Source organism: Palaemon carinicauda, chromosome 42, assembly GCF_036898095.1.
Source record: "Palaemon carinicauda isolate YSFRI2023 chromosome 42, ASM3689809v2, whole genome shotgun sequence".
Classification (NCBI taxonomy): domain Eukaryota; kingdom Metazoa; phylum Arthropoda; class Malacostraca; order Decapoda; family Palaemonidae; genus Palaemon; species Palaemon carinicauda.
In genome coordinates this window covers 21,335,550-21,345,549 of record NC_090766.1, presented here as the reverse complement: position 1 = coordinate 21,345,549, position 10,000 = coordinate 21,335,550, and the positions used below count along the sequence as shown (strand labels likewise).

At 42.7% G+C, this 10,000-nt stretch overlaps 1 long non-coding RNA gene across 1 annotated transcript in view; it reads left to right on the top strand.

Moving 5' to 3' along the window:
* The window catches only part of LOC137632838 (uncharacterized), a 484,672-nt gene that overhangs the window by 301,045 nt on the left and 173,627 nt on the right, over window positions 1-10,000 (top strand). The window contains exon 3 of the long non-coding RNA XR_011042130.1: window positions 8,226-8,276. This is a non-coding gene — a long non-coding RNA (uncharacterized lncRNA). The remainder of the gene's footprint in view (window positions 1-8,225; window positions 8,277-10,000) is intronic.

Below are 10,000 nucleotides of genomic sequence, written 5' to 3'. Positions count from 1 at the left end.
AGGCAGATGTACATGAGGCGGACGTTGCAGTTTCCATGGGAATGGCTTCAGGCCAACGAGTGGAGCAGTCGATGATGGTAAACAAATAACGATTCCCTTTTGATATGGGTAGGGGGCCTAAAACTCCGACGTGATTGTGAGGGAAATGACACCGAGGTTGAGGAAAGGTGCCAACCTCCTGAATCCGTGTGTTGATGTACTTTGGAAGTTTGGCAAGAAGTACAGGCGCGGACCCAATCCTTAGCATCCTTAGTAATGCTGTGCTAAATGAACTTCGTCTGTGCAGTAGAACGGCGCGAGGGTAGAGGAGGGTGGTGTTGGAGTCGCCGAGGGGGACATCTTCCCAATGGAGGGATGTGAAGGACGTCCTACATGCTTGATACTCTGGATCCTGTCGTTGGGCTTCAGCCAAGGCGTTGTAATCCAATCCCAGTTGAACGATGGCCAACGTGATTCTTGACAGGACATCGGCAACGTGATTCATTTTCCCAGGGACTTGTTAAAGGATGCAATTGTATTCAGCCACGGCAGAGAGATGTCAGCGTTGATGGGCAGGCCAGTCGCCAGGCTGTCGAGGGAAGGCGTGCACCAGAGGCATGTGGTCTGTGCGAGTGACGAAGGGCGTACCTTCTAAGAAATGGCAAAAGTGACGGACAGCCAAGTGCACCGCCAGTAATTCGCGATTGAAGGTAGAATAACCCTATTTTGCCTTGGACAATTTTCTGCTGAATAAGGCCAATGGGTGGGGCGAGTCGTTGGCCACCTGTTCGAGTACTGCACCAATAGCGACGTCGCTGGCATTGATGAAGAGAAGGAGAGGGGCATGTGGGACGAGAAAAGTGAGAGCAGCAGTGGTTAATAGGGCATTCTTTGCATTGCAGAAGGTCGCTTCTTGAAGGGGACCCCACTTCAGGTGTTTTGGCTTACCCTTGTTGAATTACAGTTTTGATGATGAAAATGATGCTGATGACAGTGATATTGATTATTTTGTACCAATCGTGTGTCACACGATCGTACATAATAACGACATTTAATTTTTTGTTTATATTATGCTTGTATCTTCGCTCTCCCCTCGCACTGATAGGGACCTGAAATAACATTTTTGTTTTTCTCACCGTTAACTGTTAACCGGTGCAGTTGTCGTTTGAACCTACCCGTTATGTTTTTTATGCCCTTTTTGCCTGGAGTTTATGTATATATAAACGGATGATCTGTAATAAAGTTACTCAGTTGCTTTCATCCTGCCTTGTTAGTCACAGCCTCTCTCGGCCCGTCACATTGGTGACCCCGGAAGTCCTCCCGCCTTCCACCCCCCCCCCCCCTCCGTCATTGGTACTGTGGCGGACTCCACAGAAGTTGGCTCCGCCTCATTTAAACTTTCGTCGTTCGCCCAGAGGCATTTGCTTGGTTTCAGCGCAGAAGTCCAGTTCCGCATCAAGGGCGTGACTCGCTCAACCACCAAAGCAGATTATGTTCTCGCGGCGATACCCGAGGGCACCTTCCCGTAAATATCCGACTGGCTTTGTGAACAAGGAGACACCCCAATAGCGTATGATGCCTTCAAAACATACCTTGTGCAGCAGTACTCGCCGTCGCCAGCCGTCCGTATAGCAAAGCTTTTTCCAGCTCTCTCAACAACCGTTGGGGGACCAAAGGGCTTCGCTCGCCATCATAGAAATGACCAGTATCGCTTGCCTGCAACCTGCCGCAGACGGCTCTCCTCGTGAAGTGAAACTACACCTACTTCGTGCCCTTTTGATACGCCGTTTACCCGAACCTGTACACGCTGCCATACCCGATGTCGATAGTTTACCAATAAAAGACTTGATGACCAAAGTCGATGCCCTTATGGACAGCCACTTCACGACCTTCAAGACCTCCATCAACTCCTGACAAAGAGAACGCCTATTCAACATCAACCGAAGCTGACGTGAATGCCGCAGGACATACACGCCTACCCCGTGATGAGCCGGAGCGGCAACAAAGCCACCCATAACCCACCACTCGGTCACGCCTCAACCAACGGCTTCCACAGCCACTTACTACTGCCCATCGGCTGCAGTTTTGCTACTACCACTACAGATTCAGGGCAGCCACGGAGAAATGTGCCAAGGATGGTCAGAGGCCAAAAAACCTGGAAGTAGGCCATCGCTCGTGGCGGTGGCCTCACGTGTCACTAATCTTTTCTTTTCACATGATGCAGGAACGTTCGTGCGATTTTTGGTAGACAAGGGTGCTTGTCGTTCTCTTTTGCCAAGGGAACTCTTCAGGACACGACGTAGTCTGTCTACGTCTGCCAACGTCCGTCTGGTAGCTGCCAATGGATCTGCGATACCCACCTACAGTTACGAGAGCCTCACATTATTGTTCGGAAACGGTAAATTTATTTGGAAGTTTCTCGTTGCTGATGTCACATTGCCAATCCTCGGTGTGAATTTCCTCTCTCATTTCCACCTTCTGGTCGATGTTGCCCACCGACAATTGGTCAACGCAGACTCGTACTTGTCGACACCTCTTCAACCCGCTCCCTCCAACCTCGCTCTCCTCATCAGCGCACCCACGGATGCCTACACCCACCTCCTCACGTCGTACCCGGAAGTTTTCCATCCAGAACTTCTCCAAACGCCCACAGCTTCTGCCAAGCATGGTATTTATTACTATATCAAGACGAAGGGGCCCCCTTTCTTCACAAAATTCAGACGTGTGGCACCGGAACAATTTGCAGCCGCCAAACAGACGTTTGCCGAAATGGAGGAAATGGGCCTTTGCCAAAAGGCCTCCAGCCCATGGTCGTCATCCTTACACATCGTTCTGAAGAAAGACCGCTCCCTCCGTCCGTGCGAAGATTACAGGCGCCTGGACATGCAAACAGAACCGGATCACTACCCCCTCCCAAACATCGCCGACGTGACCTCCTACCTGCACAAAGCGAAGGTTTTTTCCACGCTCGACCTCCTGAAGGGGTATAATCATATGCCTATGAACCCAGAAGACATCCCCAAGACTGCCATCACCCCTCCGTTTGGTACATACACCTTCAATTACTCCTGTTTTGGCCTTCGTAATGCTGGGGCCACTTTTCAACGTCTCATGGATGGTATCTTAGAGGACCTCCCTTTCTGTGTATGTTATGTGGATGACATACTTGTGTTCTCCTCCTCAAAAGAGGAACACCTCCATCACCTGCGCATCGTGCTCGACTCCCTGCAACAAAACGGCCTTGTAGTCCGGTACGACAAGTGTACCTTTGGCTCCAACGAAGTGTCGTTCTTAGGGCACCGTATCACTCCTGAAGGAGTCCATCCGCTAACTGAGAAGGTAGCAGCCGTTCAGAACTTCCCGACGCCCTTGACCGTCAAAGCTCTGCAGGAATTCTTGGGCATGATCATCCATTATCACCATTTTCTGCCAGCCATTGCCGCCACTCTTGCTCCCCTCTACGCCTCCCTCAGGGGCAAGCCAAAAGACCTGAAGTGGGGTCCCCTTCAAGAAGTGGCCTTCTGCAATGCAAAGAAGGCCCTATCAACCGCTGCAGCTCTCACTTTACCTATCCCACATGTCCCTCTACTTCTCTCCACCGATGCCAGCGACGTCGCTATTGGTGCAGTACTCGAACAGGTGGCCAACGGCTTGCCCCGCCCATTGGCCTTCTTCAGCAGAAAGCTGTCCAAAGCAGAATCGGGTTATTCTACCTTTGATCGAGAATTGCTGGCGGTGCATTTGGCTGTCCGTCACTTTCGCCATTTCTTAGAAGGTACGCCCTTCATAATTCGCACAGACCACATGCCTCTGGTGCACGCCTTCACTCGACAGTCTGATGCCTGGTCCGCCTGTCAACGCCTACATCTCTCCGCTGTGGCTGAATACAATTGCACCCTTCAACACGTCCCTGGGAAAATGAATCCCGTTGCCGATGCCCTGTCAAGAAACACGTTGGCCGCCGTCCAACTGGGATTGGATTACAACGCCTTGGCTGAAGGCCAACGACAGGATCCAGAGTATCAAGCATGTAGGACATCCCCCTCAACGACTTCACACCACCCTCCTCTCTGACGTCAGTACTGGTAGACCGCGACCATGGATTCCTGCTTCCATGCGCCAACAGGTGTTTGATTTCATTCACGGCCTTTCACATCCCTCGAGCCGTTCTACTGCACAGCTGCTGAAGACGAAATTCATTTGGTACAGCATTTCTAAGGATGCTAAGCATAGGATCTGCGCCTGTACTTCTTGCCAAACTTCCAAAGCACATCGACACATGGATTCCGGAGTGGGCACCTTTCCTCAACCTCAGCGTTGTTTGGCCCACATTCACGTCGACGTTGTAGGTGCCTTACCCACATCACAAGGACATCGTTACCTGTTTACCGTCATCGACTGCTCCACTCATTGGCCAGAAGCCATTCCCATGGAAACTGCAACGTCCGCCTCATGTTTATCTGCCTTACTCTCAGGATGGATTGCAAGATTTGGTATCCCTGAGCATATTACTTCTGACAGGGGTACCACTTTCACCTCTCAATTGTGGACATCATTAGAGAATCTCCTGGGTATCAGCCTACATCAGACAACTGCCTACAACCCCGCTGCCAATGGAATGGTTGAACGTTTTCATCGCACCCTCAAAGCAGCTTTGATGTCCCGCTGCAAGGATTCCAACTGGTTTACTCAGCTTTCCTGGGTCGTCCTGGGACTAAGGACCACTCCTAAAGATTCCCTTGACGTCTCGGCAGCTGAAATGGTGTATGGCAACCCGTTGGTCGTCCCTGCCGAATTTTTTCCTTCTGCAACCTCCTCCAACGATCTCCAGTGCATACGTCACGTCGTGGGAGAATTTACTGCATGCCGCCAGACTTACAAGCCCCCAGCGAAGCATTACATACCGACAGACTTGCACTCTGCAATGCTCGTCTTCCTACTCAATTACACTACCAAGCCACCGTTAACGCCCCTTAACACGGGCCCTTTCCTTGTGATTCGACGCAGTCCTAAAGCATTCCTACTAAACTTTCGTGGCAAAGAAGACTGGGTGTCCATTTATCGTCTTAAACCTGCTTATCTCCTGCCACATGACCCACCTACAGTTCGCCTCTCTAGATCAGGGCGCCCTATTTAACATGTACAGTATGTCATTTTTAGGGAGGGAGCCGTGTACCAACCGTGTGTCACTCGATCGTACATAGTAACAACATTTAATTTTTTGTATATATTATGCTTTGTATCTTTGCTCTCCCCTCGCACTGATAGGGACCTGAAATAATATGTCTTTTTTTCTCACCGTTAACTGGTAACCGGTGCGGTTGTCGGTTGAACATGAAATTGCCTGTTATGTTTTTTGTGCTCTGTTAGCCTAGAGTTTATGTATATATAAACGGATGTTCTGTAATAAAGTTACTCAGTTGCTTTCATCCTGTCTTCTTAGTCACAGCCTCTCTCGGCCTGTCACAATTTCAATATGATTGCTCTTTTTATTTTAGTGTAATTTTTCATAGTTTATATATGAAAGATTTATTTTAATGTTGTTACTGTTCTTAGAATATTTCAATCTAAGTGATCATTACTTCTCTTGTAGTTTAATTATTTCCTTATTTCCTTTCCTCACTGGGTTATTTTCCCTGTTGGAACCCTTGGGCTTATAGCCTCGTGCTTTTGCAACTATGGTTGTAGATCAGCTAATAATAATAATAATAATAATAATGATTATAATAATGATGATGATGATGATAATAATGATTAATAATAAATAAATAATAGATAACAAATAATAATAAACTCTAGCATGGAAAAGTATTTATGAAGAAAATAAAAGAAAATATCCCTGTCAAAAGTCTATATGATTGAAGAGATTTCCGAGACTTGAATCAAGGGAAGCATTTGAATTCCTCAAAGACATCGGAAATATGTATGAGGTAGAATTAATTCTTGGCCGATGTGCGAATGACCTTTTAGCGTGAAAAGTGTTTTTGGAACGCTGTTGTAATCGTTAATTAAGTTGGAAAGGTGAGGAGGAAGTCCCATGCTGAAATGGCTATCAGAATCTTCACCTGGTTCAGAATAAGAGAAGGAAAATAGAATAGGGGAATGGAATATTATTATTATTATTATTATTATTATTATTATTATTATTATTATTTGCTAAGCTGCAACCCTAGTTGGAAAAGCAGGATTCTATAAGCCCAGGGGTTCCAACAGGGAAAACAGCCCAGTGAGGAGAGGAAACAAGGAAAAAATTAATTGTTTTAAGAATAGCAATAATATTGAAATAAATATTCCCTATATAAACTATAAAAACTTTTAACTAAAAAAGAGTAGGGGAAACAAGAGAGAATAGTGTGCCCGAGTGTACCCTCAAGCAAGAGATCTCTACTCAAAGACAGTGGAAGACCATGGTACAGAGGTTATGGCACTACCCAAGGCTAGAGAACAATGGTTTGATTTCGGAGTGTCCTTCTCCTAGAAGAGCTGCTTACTATAGCTAAAGAGTCCCTTCCCCCCTTACCAAGAGGAAAATAGCCACTGACCGATTACAGTGCAGTAGTTAACCCCTTGAGAGAAGACACATTGTTTGGTAATCTCAGTGTTAGGTGTATGAGGACAGAGGAGAATATGTAAAGAATAGGCCAGACTATTCGGTGTATAGAATGTAAATAGAGACAGGTCCTGATCAGCTGTAGGTGAACTTAAAGAATGAATGATTTGTAATTATCTGCCATGATAACGTCAATGGTCATTGATGCCAATTGAAGTATGCTAAATAAGCAATGACCAGCTTCCAATACAAACTTGAAAATGTCACAGGCATCACAAAGAACGTGTCTATAAAAAAAGATAATTCCAGCTTTGGTAATGTGGATGGTGATGATGGTGATGGTAGTTGTGATGATGATGATAATTATGATGATGATGAGGAGGAGCAGGAGGAGGAGGGGGAGAGGTAGGAGTAATTCCCCTTAAATTAAATAAATTGTGATGAATAGTGAGGAATGACCAGAATTTTACAATTTTTTTTTTTATATTTCTTATTTGCTCTTCGTCTTTTGGGAGTTTTATATCAAAATGTTTAATCAGGTAATTGTGATTCAAATGCATTTTATTCTTATTTCCGTTATTTTTCTTTTTTACCCTTAGAGATAAAGAAAGATCTTTATTTTTGGAACCTAGGTTATAAGACATTTCTTCTACCTATTAGCTTTAGCGTTTAAATGGTTGCAGTAGCATTTTTATTTTCCTTATTCATGAGAAAATATATAAAATATTGTTAATTTAGTTATTGTTTTAAATTTTCTGAGATTTGCATTTTTTTTTTTTAAGCCGACCAATACATTATTTTCTTAGTCATTCACATAATCGGAAAATTCTCCACTTTTGAAAATTCTTTAGCAATACATATTTTGCTTATATTATAAACTATTTCATTGTAACATTTCTTCAGATGGTCATATTTATAATTTTTTATAAGATTTTAGGGATTGTTACTAGATTTTCTGACCTAATCCAGTAGTTATATTATGAAAATTTTCATTATTTTACAAAGCAAAGAAGTTCAAAATCGTCTCCATTCTCGTTTTCAATTTTCAACTAACCCCCAGCTTCTACTCTGGTTTGATAAACAGTTAAGGAACGAGGAAAATTTCTGTTCGACCCTTCTCTTTTATCCAGGGTTTGGACAGAAATGAATTTAGTAGTCCTAGAAATTATTATAATCTTTTGGTCTTTTTAATTTATTCTAGTTACAGAATAACGTTTTATAATCCTAAATCTTTTCCTTCTCTCTCATCGTTATCCCTACATTAAAGGGTCGGTTGCCTGATGCGCCCTCTCTAATGCCTTATATGAAAGGCATGCTCTTCCACCAAACCTCTTCTCTTCATATCATCCTTCACCATCTAATTCTCTGCCTCCCTCTCGATCTTTTCCCCCTAACAGGTTCTTCCCAAGCCCTCCTCACTCCCTCCCCATACTCTATCCTCAACACGTGCCCACACCATCTCAGTCATGACACTATTATCACCTCTGTAATCTTTACTATGCCTGCCATTCTTATTTCATCATTTTCCAATCTTTCAAGCAGTGATATTCCCATAATCCACCTCAGCATTCTCATCTCTGTTCTCTCAAACTTCATTTCCTCTTTCAAACTCTATATTGCAACTTTTCTCCACAACTGCATCCTGAATAAACCATACAATTCTCGGATTCTCAAGTTCATTATTATTCCATTTCAGTGCAAATCGTCTACGACATGGTCCGAGGATCTGCTGTTATTCACTGCTCATGTAAGTAACAGCTCCAATTCTATGAATCAGCATCTTGTCACTATAAATCTTTGAACGTTCCTCGAGTTGTGGATACGTTTGCTTAAAACGTTTCTCGGCATTCGGGTTAATTGAATTAATTACCAAAAATCGCTTATTTATAACCTTTTCTTTGGATAATTAAAGTTAGCTAGATTTTTTCTTCAGTATTTCTCAAGATTCCGATTCTTATTTTATATTTTTTTATATTTCTAAGGTATTATTTTATTGGGTTTTTCAATTTTTTTGTTTTTTGTAAGGTGTATTTTATATATATATATTTTTTTTTTCAATTTTTTGCTTTGTTTTAAGGTATTATTTTTTATATATTGGATTTTTGCAATTTTGCTTTCTCGAAAATCCGAGTGCATTAATTTTGTCTTTATAAAAAGGCGATTTCACTTCCCAACAACTTAGCTATATAAATTAGTTTTCAAGATGGTTTTGGTAATATAAAATATTTTAAAGACCCGGATGTTTTTATTTGATATTTATTCAAGCAACTGTGTGCGATTTTTTTTTTTTAAGATCCGGATGTTTATATAACATTTTTTTAAAGATAATTTGGGTGATTTTCTTTCATCTCTCCGATGTGATTTAAAATGTCGTATCTGAAGATCTTTGTTATATAGTTTAGCTCCTTTAGGATTTCTTAGTTTTTGTCAAGATTAGCTTTTCCTCGCGTCTTGCTAATTTCCTTTTAGCTTTTCTGAAATTTGAGTGATTGAATTTTGCATTTCTGAAGATGAGATCTTGGTATTATAAATCTTTCTTTATTCAATTTTATTTATTTGATTACCCGGTTTAGTAAGAGGGGATACCTGAACTTGATGAAAGGGTTTGTGTATCTGTGATCATGAATGCTGTACTAGTCAGGGCCACCCATACTAGGCTGGTTTGCTCTGAGCGATCAGACCAAAGTCGCCCACTATCAACAATCCGCACGGGTCAAACCCTGACATGTCTAAGGCCTTTATCCTGCAGTGGTCTAAAAACGGCTACAATTGTTTTTGTTGCCAAGGTTTACCTTAGCAAGTAGTTATATGCTCTTGTGTTCCAAAGCTATCATAACTGTTTTCATATATTTGCATGTTAATTTCTGTCAATAGATGGCACTCATTGCTGTAGGCCACGAGTTTGGATATTATTGAAGTAATTAGCGCGTGAGCAGATTATGCTTACCCGTGTTATTATATTTTCAAATGCTTTAGTTACCTATCTTCATACGCATTTTTCTTTTGATTATAACTTATCCAGAATCTAAAATCGTTCTTCAGAAAAAGTGTACCTTGGCACACCCTTACTTCGATTCAGAATCTAAAATCGTTCTTTCGAAAAAGTGTACCTTGGCACACCCTTACTTCGATTCAGAATCTAAAATCGTTCTTCCGAAATAGTGTACCTTGGCACACCCTTACTTCGCGGAGAGTAACCAAACAGATAGTGTAGGGGGAGATGGAAGAGGTGGTTGGCGTGGCTAAACACATGAACTCGCCACGCAGTAAGGGTGTGTCTGGGTGCACTTCCTCAGAGCGATGTGTAACAGAAATTTTTGAGTCCAATTGTACCTTTATTTTAGCTTTATTTTTTTCCCTATTTCTTATATTTTGCGTTTCCCGTTATACAATATTCCGACGTTTTTATTACATATGCCAGTCTTCTGTCTTGTCTTTTTTTACTTTTTTTGTCTTTTACCCTTTATTCTT